The 16,789-nt window shown below is 38.7% G+C and overlaps 1 pseudogene; it reads right to left on the reverse strand.

The window, feature by feature from the left end:
* Window positions 1-9,310: 9,310 nt before the first annotated feature.
* On the reverse strand, window positions 9,311-9,971 carry LOC105076803 (oxaloacetate tautomerase FAHD1, mitochondrial-like; annotated as a pseudogene).
* Window positions 9,972-16,789: the final 6,818 nt, after the last annotated feature.

A 16,789-nucleotide genomic window follows, 5' to 3' on the forward strand; every position in this document is an offset into this window, starting at 1 on the left:
TCACCTCAGAGGGAGAGATGAGCGGTGAGGCTCCCTACATGAATTCTTGCCTAGCGATATACTTGGTTTTCTGAAAAACCCTTCACATAAAAACTTAAAAGTATATCCCTTTTTCACAATCCCGCACATTTTACCAATCATGTTAAAAACCAATAATTAATGATGATAAAGAATTAGACATTAACTAGACAACATGAGAGGTCAAGCCCTTGGAAAGTGGCAGGGATTCTGCTGACTCCATGGCTTGTTTTTGATTTTGCCTCATTGGCTCACAGCTTACAAGCCACAGCAGGCTTTCATTCTGAAAAGTCGCTGTCCAAGGGCATGTTTTAAATTAATCAAACCTGTTTCTGAGAGATAAGCTAAATTAGTTCTTTAAAAGGAGAATGTGAAATGCAAACTTACGTATTCACCATTATATCTGGTTTCAAGAAATAGCCTTACATAACCCCAAAGTGGATGTAAATGATGACTAACACCCAACTTCAAGTTTGAAACTGATACAAACTCTCAAAATAATAAGTTGTGACAATCTTCTGAAGTCATACATTGGACTCAATATGTTTCTGATTGTTCCATTCATTTAAATCATAGTTTATATGATGGGAGTCATGTCATAAGTATGTATTAAGCTCCATTATGTACTATGGATTTAGAAAAGTGGTTTAAGATGTAGTTTGTCCACCCAGAAGGTAAAGTCTTGCTGAGGCAGAAGACTTAGAGACATGGAAACAGTCATAGATAAATAAAAATTATATGGAAATGACTCAAAATTCAGTTTCCAAATGTTGTGATATGCGTTTACAATCTCTGTTACTTTCTTGCCTCTGTATCCTCATTTAATCATGGTCCAAAGCCTAGCTCTTTCCAATCTAACCACAGCCTACAGAAATCTTAGACTGAGGCACGCTTTTCATTATCAAACAGGAGGTTATTACTATCCCTTTGTTCAAGAGTAGCTTTAACAAAAGATTAGTGCATAAAACTTAAGCAGCCTATAAAAAAAGAAAAGCTTCAGAGAAAACAAGTAAGGTGTCTGGAAGCCATCTTCCTTCTTCAAATATCCTAAAAACCTTTAGATATCCATTGATTTCTTTACTGGCAGTAACTTGAAGGTTTCTAGATTGTAGGCTTCCTGAAGAAAGGTAATTTTTATCTTGATTGTCCCCAAGCCCACCAAAGTATTTGCCACATGCTAGACATTCAATATTATTTGCTGGATTAAAGAAAAAGAAAGAATGAATAAATGTCTTCTTTAGAACAATGTTAAAATGCAAAGTTAAGTAGCACAGTAAAGTTTGGATAAGATACCTTTTGATTCTTCTCAGTAAACAAAAGCCTGCATTTAAAACAATCTGTAAGGTATTTCCAACGTTTGCCTCTAATAGTTGGCTGCATCATACATCAACAAATTCTTAAATACCAGGGAGACAATGTTGAAAGACTGTGTATTCTTTTGGCTCTGTATGTATTAAATATGGGTTTTGTTTTGTTTTGTTTTGTTTTTTTGCAAATGTGGTAAGAAAGATTATTCCAAATGGTGAAAAAAAAATCCCCTGATTTAAGTAAAGAAAGATTATTATTTCTAAGCTTTTCCCTTGTGGGGAAAGGTGATTTCACTGCTATTGAAGTTTTCATTTTAGAGTTGCAGTCTTTCATCTTTTGAGTTTATGGTTGGCAGTGAAATAGATGTCTTCATAAAATAAACTGTTGGAATGCCACTGGCAAATTTCAATATTCCTGCTCTCGATTATTCTGCTTGAAGAACCATCCCCAATGAGAGAGCTATCTGTGGTCCACAGAATGCAGGCAACTCTTCAGAGTCTGAAATGAGACTAACATCTAGTTGATTAAGTGAAATTAAAGCTCAATTAATGGTTGCAAATATGCTGTTCATTGAATGTTTATTTACTCCCAGATTCATATGTTGAAACTTAACCCCCAGTGTGATGGTATTTGGAGGTGGTAACTTTGAGAGGTGGTTAAGTCATGAGGGTGGAGTCCTCATGAATGGGATTAGTGCCTTTATAAAAAGAGACCTTCAAAGAGCTCCCTCACCCTTTCTGCCACATGAGGACACAGCAAGTAGTCCTCACCAGGCACCAAATCTTTCAGTTCCTTGGTCTTGGACTTCCCAGCTTCCAGAACTGTGAGAAATAAATAGTAAATATCCATTACTTGAGTCACCCATTCTGGGATTTTTTTTTGTTATAGTAGCCCAGGCAAAGACAAGATGCATATGGATTCCTAATGTAGTAATGTGAGTGTAGATGATTCCTCCTTGATCAATACATCAAGTTCAGTACATCAAAAATGAATCTTTCTGTTGCCACATCTAAGCAGCCAATATGAGCTCCCCTTTCATAATCAGAATGGCCTTCACAAGTGAATCCCAACCGATTTCACGGTGGATGACCCAGCCACGCAGGCAAAAATGGTGAGCAATTGCCACCTGGAAGCCTGGATACTCTGAAAGCGTGTCATTATGGGAATCATTTTCATGGAGGTTGCTATGGTTTCTGTGCTGCACTTTCTCTCTAGAGTTGGATGATTTTAGTCAATCAATGGCAAGCCACAGTGTAATCATTTTCTCTTCAGAGAACATAAGGAAAAAGAAAAAGCCTGGAGTCTGTTGCACAATGTCATTGCTGACAGTTTGCTGTTGTTTTCTGTTTATTTGTTTTGCTACAAAAGAAAGACATGTTCTTATTCTAAATGAAGAGCAGGAAAGGAAAGCTGGGGGAAAATTCAGCCTGGACTTTTGAGAAGCACCAGAAAAGCTATTCTCCCAAATGATCTTCCTAGAATAGTTTTTTGTTAGGATGTTCATCTAGGAGGATGTGAGGAGGAAATAATCCATACCCATGAAGAATCTTGAGATTTTCTTACTACCTCTGCAAGGTGTGTGGGTGCTGAGAAGCCATGGTTTGGGCTTATTGTTTTACCTGAAGTCAATCATGCTTTGGGTTTTTACAGTTTGTTTACAGGATATTATTAAAAGAAAAAGCCACTACTTCATATAATGTCAAACACAAATAAAATATGGGAAAGAATCCTATTAAAAGAAGCAGAGAAATAGAATCATCACAAGTAAAACCACAAAAGAGGCTTAGGAGATTATTCAGAAAGCTGAATATTCAAGAACTGGCACCAACTTTTCCTTTCTAGTCCTAAGAGTGGATTGGGTATAATCTAAGTGTGTCACAGACATTCAATGCCGGTGTGTTTACTAAATTTGAATTTGGGGGCAGATGTTAGCAAGAGGACCAACAAGATACAAACTCTGGCCATCTTCATACAGAGTCCATTCACCCCAGACAGTGGAGACAGCGTGTGAAAGTCACAGGGAACAGAGGTCTTCTCGGAAGTAGTTCGAGACTTCTGGGTCACATCGTCAAGGAGGATGGGTGGTGGGATTTACCAAGAAGAAGGCAAGACTCATGTTTTGAGAAACTTTGCATTTGCATATAGAAAATACAAGTCTATGAACAATTTAGAAAAATTTTCTCATTGTAAATGTAAAGTTCAGCCAATTTCCTATTTAGATTTTGTAACAAGCAGTCAAAGCCAGAATTCTGTGGTCTCATGTAAACAAATCACACCACTCCCAACCATTCTGATTTGAAAGGATATGTTTAATTCAAGCTGTAGGAGTTTTAGTTCATATTTGAAAACAGGCCTATTTTTAGACAGACACAGCTCTCTACAAAAGGGCTGTGTTCCTTAATGATGTGAAAAGAAATTCAGAGCCTTCACATGCACCATCAGATACACAAGAGAAACAATGGACTTCAGAGTTTCAAAGACAGTGTTGATGTAGTGTGAATATTACTTTTCCCTTAGTTTCTCTTATTGGAAAATAAAAATACAATACAGATAGTGGGAAATTTTATTACTTCAGGGAAGTCCATTAATCTGTGAAGATTAGAGGCCGCCCTTGGCTTTAGTTGTTACTGTCACATCCATAAGCCTCCATCACTGTTATTTTTGGGGTTGGCACTATGCTTTGTTTCCCTGATTTTTATGAGGAAATGGGGTTTTCCCCCTCTTGGCTCATCAGGCAGGCTGAGAACCCATCAGGATTTACAGAAATGAGTTTCTGTCCACAATGGCTGACTTCCTCTGAGCACTATAGTCACGTACCTCTGCCTATTGAGATTCCCTGCAAGTGTGCAGAGTTCTTTTATAGAACATGTGATCTGTTCACATTGTGGTCTGCATGCTTTTTAGCACTTTTGGTGAGAACCACAGCATGCACCATAGACCTTGGAAACTACATGCTTTTTTTTTAAATATCATTCACACTTCTGCTTGGGACACTTCTGCAATATCTTGGAGACTATTCTCATTGAGACCTACTTTCTTGTCTGCTTATAAAAACAATACCTAGTTGTTACAAAATATTTAGAAAATATAGAAAAATTTTAAAATGAGCATTAAAAGTTACCTACAATCACACCATACACTTATTACTACTGTTAATATATGGTACATTTTCTTTAAAATTTTATGCAGTCACACACATACATATATCCAAATATACACACAAATACAATGAACTATATATATGACTATTTATATATATATATATATATATATATACACATACACACACACACAGTGAACTATAAGGATAATCTTTAGTCTGTCATAGGTGTTACAACTACTTATTCTTATTTGACATTAGCCTTTTAGTTTTAAGACTATTGATAATTATACATTTTAAATCATTTGTTTTAAAAATTTTGTCCATCAGCATCTCATAATAACCTATAATGGAAAAGAATCTGAAAAAGAGTCGAGATATATAGATATATATATATGAATCACTTTGCTGTACACCTGAAATGTAAATCAACTATACTTTAATAAAATAAATAAATAAATAAATAATTAAGACTTTGTGACTCCTCTAATCGCTTTTATGCTTAGAAAGTTCTTTCACACACTAATATCTAACAGAGTTTCAGTCCTATTATTTCATTTTATAGTTTTCTCCTGCATGCATCTGGACTTTTTAACTATAAGATTAAAAGAGAGTATCTTATCTAACTTATTGACTTATTAATTGTCTCAACAACATTTTTTGACTATTCCTCTCTTCACTGATTTATACCATCTTTATCATATCCTGTTATATTTATATCCTGAGATTTCTATCTAGGCTAAGTATTATGTTATGTTGTGTTGATCTGTCCCCTTGTAAATTCATTCACGTAACAGATGTTTCTGAGGGCCTGTGATGTGCCAGGCATCATTTTAGGCAATGAGGATAAAACAGTAATACACACACACTCATCCCTCCCCTTATGAAATTTACATTCCAGCACAGGTTGGGAGGAGATTAATGAATACAGAATGACTAAGTAAAATATGTGTCATATTAGACAGTCATGAGAGCTGTGAAGTAAAACACTAAAGCAAAGAGAACCGATAGGAAGTGTGTGTGTGGAGGAAGATGGTGATTACTAGGTTGTTATCATTCAGTATTTGGAGGCAACTCTCTGACCCTAAGACATAAAATAATCTGAAAACATGAAATACTCATGCTTTGGATGATACCAGAGAATGCTCTTGTGGTGAGGGCAGTGCCAAGAACAATGCTGTAAATACAAGAGAAATGATTTGTGCGGGAGAATACTATTCTTATTTGACACTACAAGTAGGTTGAATCTTTTCCCCTGGGACTGACTCTGCTGGATTTTATTACCACTTGGACAGTTCCCCATAAACAGCCCTTGACTGACTAAACGAAGAGCTACTTGTTTTATGGATGGCAGTTCCAAAGTGATCAGACAGCATCCTGTTTGGAAGGCTGACACTCTGATCAATGAAAGTCAAAATAAGTCAGCCCAGAGACTAACAGAAAGGCATGATGTTTTCTCCTGTGTTTGGATTTTTACCAACTTGTGGGCAGTGGCCAATGGCCTGTCTATGAGGTTAGCAGACAGGCAATGGACAACTGGCCTATTAAAGGATGCTTGGGTTGGGGAGAATCCTGTAGAAATCACCATGGAAATTTGAAGGGTGCATTAAAGTAAGACATGTCAATCAATGACCATCAGAAAAACCCCCTACCAGGAGTGTAAGTAATTTGAGCTGGTCAGTGGGTATCCCAGGGTGCTCACTTTAGGTGGCCACCTGGTTCCACGAAGTGAGTGGACACTGAAGGGCTGGAGCAATGCAGAGATGGGTTGATGTGATGGACTGAGTATGTGCACCTATGTAACCCTGCCTTCCATGAGTAACAGTGGACCAAGGGAGAGACACTTGCTCATCTAGTATTGTAGTCTACAATCTAAACCAGCACAGTGGCTGAACATAAACTCCCTTCCAATGGTGGAAAACTTTGGGTCTAAATGGAGAAAAGAAGGAATAGTAACTGAGCATAAAGAAATGAATAAATGGATTGGGTAGTTAGGAAAAACCCGTTACTATATTAATGCTTCAAAAAAGGCTCAGAGAGGATATTGTCTTTTCATTCAATTATACCAGATACCTGAAAGGGTGAAGCCATGTATTACTGAGACCACTCCTACTTTTGGAAGGTGACAAGGTTGAATAGAAGCCTGCACACCTGAGAGGACCTATCCTGGGAGACATTTGGGTCATACAATATAATGATGGATGGGATTAATTATTAATGACCAGATGGGGTTCCAGTAATGAGCTAGGATCTTTTGACTTCTATTTTAACAGGGAAAATCCCCACCCAATCCCAGCTCCTCCAAATGTTAGGCATATTCATATTAATATTCTTGTTATATAAAGGCTACACCAAATGTAGAAGTTCAGACAAATATGATCATTTAAGGGAGCCATGGACAAAAACGAGGGGATAATCTGTTGTATAATCATTTGTCCAGTCTTTGTCCTTGGTTCCTAGGAGGTAACATCTATATCTTTGACATCTCCTGAGTTATAGGAGTATCCTTGCTCTATGTGAACATCTTAGCCTATCTGAGTTTATGCTAATGAGATGGCTCTGATGGACTTGGCCATGCTGAAGAAAACAATCATGTGATTAAAGGGTTGATACGTGATGTCCACACAACCTCTTGACCTCTAGGAAGGATGGGGGCTGGAAACTGAACTCAGTCATGCAGCCAGATGATTCAGTTATGACTACGTAATGAAACCCCAAGAAAAACTCAAGACACTGAGGCTCAGGTAAGCTGTCTAGTTGATGAACACATCAGTGTGCCAGGAGAGTGATGCAGCCTGATCCCTCAGAGAGAATTTAGGAAAGCTCTGTGTTTGGGACCTTCTTCATCCTTGCCTCGTCTCTTTATTTGGCTGGTCCTGATTTGTATCCTTCATAATAAAACTGTAATTATGAGTATAGCACTTTTGTGATTGCTGTGAGTCATTCTAGCAAATTATCAGACCAGAACAGGTCACAGAAACCTTCCTAAATTTATACTCAGTTGCTCAGAGTGTGGGTAGCCTGTAGACCCCTGAACTTGCAGCTGGCATCTAAAGGGAGGGCAGTCTTGTTGGGGACTGCACCTTTAAACCTGTGGACCGTGCACTAACTTTGAATGGTTAGCCTCAGAATGGCATTGTGGCATTGAAGGTGGCCTTATAGATCTTGCACCAGAAGAAAGAAGTGTGGAGGCCCTAATGCAGATGCATGCCTGGAGGGTTCAAGGACACCAGGAGGCTAGTCTGGCTACATCAGAATCTGCAGGGACACAGGCTGTGTCAGGCCTTCTTTGTACTTTCCTCCACTTTGTCACCGCCTTGCACCTCCTGTGGCCTTTGGATGCCAGAATCCCCACTTTGGCATTTTTCAGTCTTTCCAAGCATGGCTCCTGTTGACTCTCCCCATTTCCTCACATCAGAACAGTTCATTCTTTTGGCAGAAGGCATTAAGAGCTTCATTTCCTCAAGCAAAAAGTACCCCTCAGGATTTCAGGTCTGTGATTATCTGTGACAGACCTGGGTTGTGCTGCTGTGCCCGGTAATACTGCTCTCTCCAGGGCAGAATGGCACCTGCCATCTTCATGTGCATCGGGGGTGCTAACGGAAGCCATTCCTGGTTTTCTGATTGTTATCTCTGGCTGATTCCTTCACCTCTGTGAATTCTCTCAGGCATCCTGTGCATCAGTCTGCCACACTGCCCTTCCATTTGGCTGTTTTATCAGAAAGAAGCATCCTCTGTCACCTTTGATTACTAGAGGGTAGGGAAGGATAATGTTCAACCTCCTCCTAGAAAAGAACAAGAAGAAGTGAGTGTGGCTTCTTCACCTTTTCTCCAGCTGGGAAGAACAGTGGGGAAAATCTGAAAAGAAAAGGTAATGAATGCATTTCATCTGAGACTTTTGTCAAGAACCTTAGGGACTTGGAACACCAGGACTATCATATTCCCCAGTAAGAGCACGCGTGCTACTGGACCACTAAGAACAATTTCTTCCATCTCCACCAGTTCTTCAGCAGGGGACACGGCTTGAGGAGAACAGACTATCTTTAGTCCATGTAACAGAGCCCTGCCTGCAGAAAACCCAGTGTTTTATCATGATTTGAATAAAATATTGCTAATTAGTTCATATAAAATATTTACAGCCATAACAATTGCAAATCCATAAATACATGGATTAATTAATTAATGCAAATGAAAAAAGTCATTAAAAGTTGGCTAACGTACTTCACTAAGAGTTGTTGAAGGTCATAGAAAATAGTACTAATTCTAATGTCCATAAAAACCACATTATCCTCTTATGTCTCAGTATCATGAGTACCATCACAAAGATGAAGGCTACTTAAAGTTTTTTTTGGGGGGGCAATAATTTGGGAATTTTTATTTTTACAAATACCTCCAGATGATTTTCACAATCAAGAAAATTTGGGGAACGTGCTTTTCTGCTTCCTTTGCAGATTTTAAGTCTTGAACACCTGATCCCAGAAATGACCCAATGAAAAAAGTCTTATCCAGTCGAGTTTCAGGAAAGGAAGTCTTCTGAACGTGTGATTTGTTGTTTCCTAGAAAGCACTGTTTCTCATTTCTGTTTCTAGTCCAACTCTTCTAGATCAGGTTTTTCTTGGAGGGTCCATCTTCCTTGGGTTGAGGTATAGCAATACAAACACTTATTAATTTACATCCCCTTTTTAATTTAAGTATAGTTGATTTACAATGTTGTATTAACTTCTGGTGTACAGCACTGTGATTCAGTTAATCTAATCATTTAAAAAAATTGGCTTCTTATTAAAAATTGTCATATTTAATTAAATAACCTTTGCTTGCTTGCTTTTGTCTTGCTCCCTTCTGCCCTGAAACTTGTGTTAATAAGCTAGGGTGCTTTGTATAGACTCAATATTCTGGCCTTTCCACCTTAAATTTCATACCGATGACCCCGTGTATGCCAGCCTGGATCTCATCGTTTTAACAGATCCCACTCCCTTTCGCGTACCGGTCAAGCTAATATCTCCTTCTTCCAAGGTCATTATCTTAGAAACGTAGCTGATGAGGTAGGGGATGGAAAAAATCATGGAGGATGCCTCACCGTCCTGCCTGAGTTCGTCATTGACCTTGAGCCAGAGCTTCAGGTTGTGAGGGTCAGGGAACTTCTCTTTGGGCACCAGTGCGCTGACGGGGCAGGAGGCCGTGAAGCTCTTGGCCAGAGTCCAAGGCAGCCCCTTCTTCTTGCACTCGTCCTGCACATCCCTGGCGGTCATGTCCAGGCACAGGGCATAGCCGGCCACGTAGGCCATGGCCGTGGCCTCCAGGACGGCGCGGCCGCGCCTGCTCATCAGTACGCCCAGCTCGAGCTCATGGTGCAGGTTGCAGCTGCAGGCGGGCATCAGGACCGGCGAGCCCTCGGGGGCGTAAGCCGGGACGGCTTCAGGAAGAGCAACTGCTCGTTAGGCACCGCGCTCTGCATCTCCCTGACTCGATCCGCATAGTTCCTGCCCACCCACACGATGTTCTTCCCCCACTCCCAGAACCGGGACAGCGGCCTGGTGGCAACCATGGCTCCTGCCCGCTGTCCCATGGCTCCTGCCCGTTGTCCAAGTGTTTCTTGATTTGTTTAAATTTAATTTGGTTTCCACACCAACATGTTAATGACAAGGAATAATCAGTATTACAATCCATAGGAAGTAAAATAAAGCAATTTTTCAATCTTTTAATAACTCATAGCATTTCTCTACTTTCTGTGCATGAAAAATGTTGCCAGGGGAATACTCCTGACACTCTAGAGTAGTTTTAGGTGATACCACAGTGAGACAGTTCCTGCAGCTCTGACAGGAAATAATAATATCAAAACCACTACACTCGCAGTTTGCAATACTGATCACTTTTCTCTGAGGCATCACTTCTCTGCCTTCAGTATTAAGGCACTTTTATTTTCTTTGAGCTCTTCAGTTGTTCCTGAAAGCTTGCTCTTTTGTTCCTATGCCTCATCTTAGACCTCCTCTCTAATCATTCTTAACAGTACTGGGCAGTAAAACTACATTGCAAGCTAGATATTGTAAATTTCCTAGTAGTCATGTTAGGAAGAAGCAGAAAGAATCAAGTGAAATTAATTTTAATAATATATTTTGGAATCCATATATTGAAAATGTTATCATTTCAACGTTTAATCAACGTGAAAATTATCAAGACATTTTACATACTTTTTTCATGCTAAGTCTTAACTCCAGTATATATTTTACACTGACAGCACCTCTCATTTTAGACCAGTCCTCTGCGAGTACCCGATAGCCACATGGGGCTCACAGCAACTGTAATGGACATTGCAGTCCTGTAACCCCTTCCTTTCTAGGTGATTTCATCTGTTACTGTAGACTTCCACATTTCTTCTGAGCTCCAAACCCACACATAGAATGGCCAAACGGACATGCCATACATACACCTAGAATTGTTTAATAAGTTAATGTAAATATGGTAGTCATTAGTGCTGTTTGATGATGTTTTAATTTTCCTCTTTCTGACACATGGTAGAACTACATTTTCCCTCCCCTTTGAGGATAGGTGTAGATCTGGGACTTTCTCTGGCTAATGAAATCTGAGCCGAAGCAAAGAGTATCATGTCAAGACAAAAGCCTCTACGGAGCAGGGCTGATTCACCATGATTCCTTTGCTCTGAAACACACCACAGTTGCAGCAGAGGGTGGACTCTGCATTCCCCACATCCCTAGCATGGAGCTGAGTTCCCAGCCTGTACTGTTAGTACATACTATGAGTGAGAAATAAAGTTCAGCTTTAAGCTACTGAGATTTAAGAATTATACGTTACGGCAGCATAGCTGACCTATACTGATTAACACAATTAGCGATATTATATCTAGACCTAATGATCCATAACTTCACTTATGATAACTAAGTGACCACACAGAGGAACAAGAGTAAGGGCCACTGCCAATGCAATTCGCAAAACCCATCTAGGGTACTACAGGGCCATCAGAAAGGACATGAATTAGCAGGAGGAGGGGGGTGGGGAACACTCCTCAAGGAAGTTAAGAAGGAAACTAACTAATCTTATAGTTACTATGGTGGAGGGACCAGGTGAAACAGCCCGTGCTTCAGGTGTCACATGGGTTTATTTTTTTAATTAAGGGAAACATATTCCATGACGTCAGTAGATTTAAGTCCTTCAGCAGGCTCTATACAATTATGGCTACTCTGAGAAATTCAGTAAGATCCATGTCATGATAGCTTAACAAATTTTCATCAAACAAATAATCGGGTTAACAACAGAATATTAAATCACACCATGCAAGTTAGCTTGACTTTTCTGTACCCTTCTGGCATTAAGCTTCAAACTGATATTCTCCAGTCTTGAAGAACCACAAATATCACATGCCACTGCTAAAACAGCACTCTTAGAACTGATCCCTTCAATTTTATCAGGACCGTCTCATAGTGTGGTAGATCCCAAAGGTATTAAAATCTCATTTATTGGATATAATTCTCCTAACAAATACACATTCACAAATGCCCTGGGAGTTTCTACATGCTTATGACCTCAAGAAAAGTGATGGCCTACAAAACAGGGGAAATAAACAACCCAGAAAGGGTTTTTACTGAATTGCTGGTTATCGGATTATAGCCACAGCCACCCACAGAGGCAAGAATCACCGGTTTTAAAGATAAAGGTACTGGAATGATTTAAAAAAAAAGTTCAACAGCAGATTTATATAAAACATGAGCTGAAATCAATGGCTAAGTAGAATTACAAACCAAATTTCATAACTAATGTGAATAAAACGCTTTTACTTTTATTAGGAAATATTTCATAATAGGTTTGGTTAACTGAAAACTGAAGCTACTCTTTCCTAGAAGAGAAATGAGTAATAAAATGGGAGAGGGATTTTCTTCTCCTGATTTACTTTATACTGAACACTTAAAATCAGCCAGTGCCTTAGAAAACATTTAGATATTACCATGTTTGTGAACTTTACCGATAGTCTTTCTCCTGTCCCCTGTGTATTACCATTCACCATGTAGCAGAGATCATTACACGGCTATTTAACTTTGGACCTCTTTCAAGAGATTCTGGTTATCTCATTAAAAGCTGGCCCTGAAGGCTTGTGGAGCATCTGTGTGTGTCTGTGTGTGTGTGTGTGTGTGATGTCTGTCTTAAATGAAAACCTTATACATATATGAAAATGAATCTCATTAGCGTCTGTAAACTAATGTCAAGACTCATAGAAGAAGAGAGATTAAAGATCACCTGGTTTTATTTTATTTCCCCTAATTTTCAATTGTAGCCGTTTCTATAATATGCAATCTATTTTCCTGTTTCTGGCAAACCTCTTCTTGGCTGATAAACATCCAAGATGTCCATCCCAGGGCAGACTGTGATTTGATGTATGTAAGCAGGGTAAGTGAGTGAAATAGTCAAACAGATGCTCTCAAGAAGCAGTTTCAAAGATTATATGAAACAATAGGAATACCCTGAAAGAAAGAGCGGTCCTTCGTGGTAGCTGGTCAGCTGTGACTTCCCCAGATAGGCACAAAAGGAGCTTGCATGCACGAATCTGGGATGCCAGCTTCCCCACAGATATGCCATGTCAACCAGCCACGGGGCTTACACGACTCATTTATGCCCTCATTTCAGATTGAAAAGTACATACCTCTGGCACTGTTATGCTTGACTGGTGCTAGCTTGTGGCATATGAACAGCTGAGGAATAAATTTGGGGACATTATTAACCAAGACCAAAATGGGCCACTCTGTTTTTCACTGGCTTAAAATAACTGCTCCTATTTTTCTAAAATGTCATCGTCTTCATGTTTGAGGACCTGCATCTCAGTATCAGTTGCCAATGAATTTATAACCAAATAATTCATAAAGCAGCTATTTGTAATATGCACATATCTATCTTCTAGCAAGCCAAAAAAAAAAATTCAGGAGTTTTTAAGTGGATAGTTTAAAGACATATAAGGACATTTGAATCTGAGGGAGAGTCAAGCCATTTTTGTGCAGCAGTTTGATGATGCAAAATATAAAACCCTCTAACAAATATTTTGCAAGTCTTCTACAAGTGGATACTATTATGCATGTGAAGAGTTATAAAAAGGCACAAAATATTAGCTGTGCTTCCAAATTCCAGTCAATCCAGAAAAGGAAAATATCTATGCAGTGCAGGCTTGCATTAGGGTTAAACCAGCAGGAATGGGGAGAAGGCAACAGACAAGTAATATCCTATAGACCAAGTCTGAAGGACTCAGGGACTCACTGAGTGCAGAAGAACGAAGTGTAATAAATAGATTATGTGACAGGTGACTGGGGATAGAGCATCAACAGGACAAGGACCAAGTAGGACCAAGTTCAATAGAAAGCATGATATTCATGCTTTGACTCTTAAATAGTTTAATTCCTCCCACCTCAAATAAAATATCTAAAATTGGGGGGTGGGGAAGGAGGACTTCTAGACAATGGCTGATTATAGCAAAGATTGGGAGGAAGGCAATTCTTTAACTCTTTGATTGCCCAACAGATGAGAAAAAGAAAGAAGCTGCTTCCCCCACACGTCAGCCCTCTCCACCCAGAGCAGACAGTGAAGGAGTCGGGGAGGCACCCATTCACCTAACTCCAAGAAGAGAGCCATGTGGACTGAATTTTGAACATGAATTTATATGGTCTCTGATTACATTACTGTGCATCACACTAAATATTTGACCAGCAAATTTGAGGTTGAAGGTCTGTACTTATCGTCATCTTTTTCTGAGCATCATCTTGGAAAACAGCTATTTTAACTGAATATATAGCAAATATGGGAATGGGTGAAGGTGAGATTGCAAGTCAATAAAGAAGTGATTCAAATGATCAGATCCTACTGATTTGTTATACACAATGCAAGGAATCACATGATCATAAAGGCAGACGTTATTCTGTCTTTGCAGGAAAAGCTATTTTGATTTGTAGCTCTTCCTGCTATGATCAGCTGGGGCAACACCTGAGGTCCATTAACAATCATGTGGGTTTTGCCCACCATTTATTTTTTTTTTTGGCCATTGTGTATTTCTCCCACTCACTCCAACTGAGGGTAGAATTTTGTTACCCCTTAATTTTATTTATTTATTTTTGAAGTATAGTCAGTTTTAAAGTATCAATTTCTGGTATACAGCGTAATGTCCCAGTCAAGCATATATATAAACATATTTGTTTTCATATTCTTTTTCATTAAAGGTTATTATAAAATATTGAGTATCGTTCCCTGTGCTATGCAGAAGACATTTGTTTTTTTATCTGTTTTTATATATAGTGGCTAACTTTGTAAATCTCAAAATCTCAAATTTATCCCTTCCCACCCCCTTTCCCCTGATAACCATAAAATTGTTTACTATGTCTGCAAGTCTGTTTCTGTTTTGTAGATGAGTTCATTAGTGTCCTCTTTTTTCTTTTTCATTTTCTTTTTCTTTTTTTTTTTTTAGACTCCACATATGAGTGATATCATATGGTATTTTTCTTTCTCTTTCTGGCTTACTTCACTTAGAATGACAATCTCTAGGTCCATCTATGTTGCTGCAAATGGCATTATTTTAGTCTTTTTTATGGCTGAGTAGTATTCCGTTGTATAAATATACCTCGACTTCTTTACCCAGTCATCTGTCAATGGACATTTAGGTTGCTTCCAGGTCTTGGCTATTGTATATAGTGCTGCTATGAACATTGGGGTGCATGTATCTTTTCAAATTAGAGTTTCTTCTGGATATATGCCCAGGATTGGGATGGCTGGATCATATCATTAGTCTGTTTTGGGTTTTCTGAGGAATCTCCATACTGTTTTCTATAATGGCTGCACCAAACTACATTCCCACCAGCAGTGTAGGAGGGCTCCCTTTTCTCCACACCCTCTCCAATATTTATTGTTTGTGTACTTTTGAATGATGGCCATTCTGTCTGGTGTGTGGTGATAGATACCTCGTTATAGTTTTGAGTTGCATTTCTCTGAAAATTAGTGATACTGAGCATTTTTTCATGTGCCTATTGGCCATTTGTATGGCTTCATTAGAGAATTGCTTGTTTAGGTCTTCTGCCCATTTTTGGATTAAGTTGTTTGTTTGTTTGTTTTTTTTTTGTTATTAAGTTGTATGAACTGATTTTATATTCTGGAAATTAAACCTTTGTCAATCACATCATTTGCAAATATTTTCTTTTATTCTGTAGGTTGTATTTTTTTTTTGTACTTATGATTTCCTTTGCTGTGCAAAAGCTTATAAGTTTTATTAGGTCCTATTTGTTAATTTTTGCTTTTATTTCTATTGCCTGGGTAGACTGCCATAGGGGAACATTGGTAAAATTCATGTCTGAGAATGTTTTACCTATGTTTTCTTCTAGGAGGTTTATCATGTCCTGCCTTATATTTAAGTCTTTAAGACATTTTGAGTCTATTTTTGTGTATGGTGTAAGGGAGTATTCTAACTTCATTGATTTACATGCTGCTGTCCAGTTTTCCCAACACCACTTGCTGAAGAGACTGTCTTCTCCATTGTATGTTCTTGCCTCCTTTGTTGAAGATTAACTGACTGTATGTCTGTAGGTTTATTTCTGAGCTCCCTATTCTGTTTCATTGATCTCTATGTCTGTTTTTATGACAATACCATGCTGTTTTGATTCCTGTAGCTCTGCAGTATTGTCTGAAGTCTTGGAGGGTTATTCCTCCAGCTTCATTCTTTTTCTTCAGTATTGCTTTGGCAGTTTTGGGTCTTTTGTCACTCCATATAAATTTTAGGATTATTTGTTCTAGTTCTATGAAAAACATCCTCTGTTAACCCTTCATTTTAAGTGCTTCTTCAAAATCTACTGCCCAGGAGGTGTGAAGAGTATCAGAAGTGCCTCCAAATTTCACAGTTTTTATGAACAGTCCACAACTAAATCCATGGGTCTATAATGGGAATTTTTATCTTCAGAGATTCTCAATAACATTTCTTAGGATGGAGACCTAGGAGTTTGGATTATATGTATAATTTTGAGGAGGGGGAAAATAAATGAAAACTAGTAAAGAGATTATTAGTAATAGCATAAACTGAGTGCTTACTCTGGGCAGGTGCTGTTGAAAACAATTAATATATTACCTCCCTGGATCCTCACAGCAACCCTGTGGTGTAGGTACCATTATTACCACCATTTTCCTGAGGCACAAAGAGCTTAAGTAACATACACTACACAGGGTCCCATAGTTTAGAAGCAGACAAGTGTCATGCTGTTTCTTAATGTTGTCAAGAACATTGTGGTACTTAATTATTTTTGAAAGTTTGTTTTCTATATTCTCCTGACTATTAATGTTACAACCCAGTTTATCTTTAACCATGATAGCCTGTGTCTCTTCGGTACTTCTCAT

This window comes from Camelus bactrianus, chromosome 35 (genome assembly GCF_048773025.1).
Source record: "Camelus bactrianus isolate YW-2024 breed Bactrian camel chromosome 35, ASM4877302v1, whole genome shotgun sequence".
NCBI lineage: Eukaryota > Metazoa > Chordata > Mammalia > Artiodactyla > Camelidae > Camelus > Camelus bactrianus.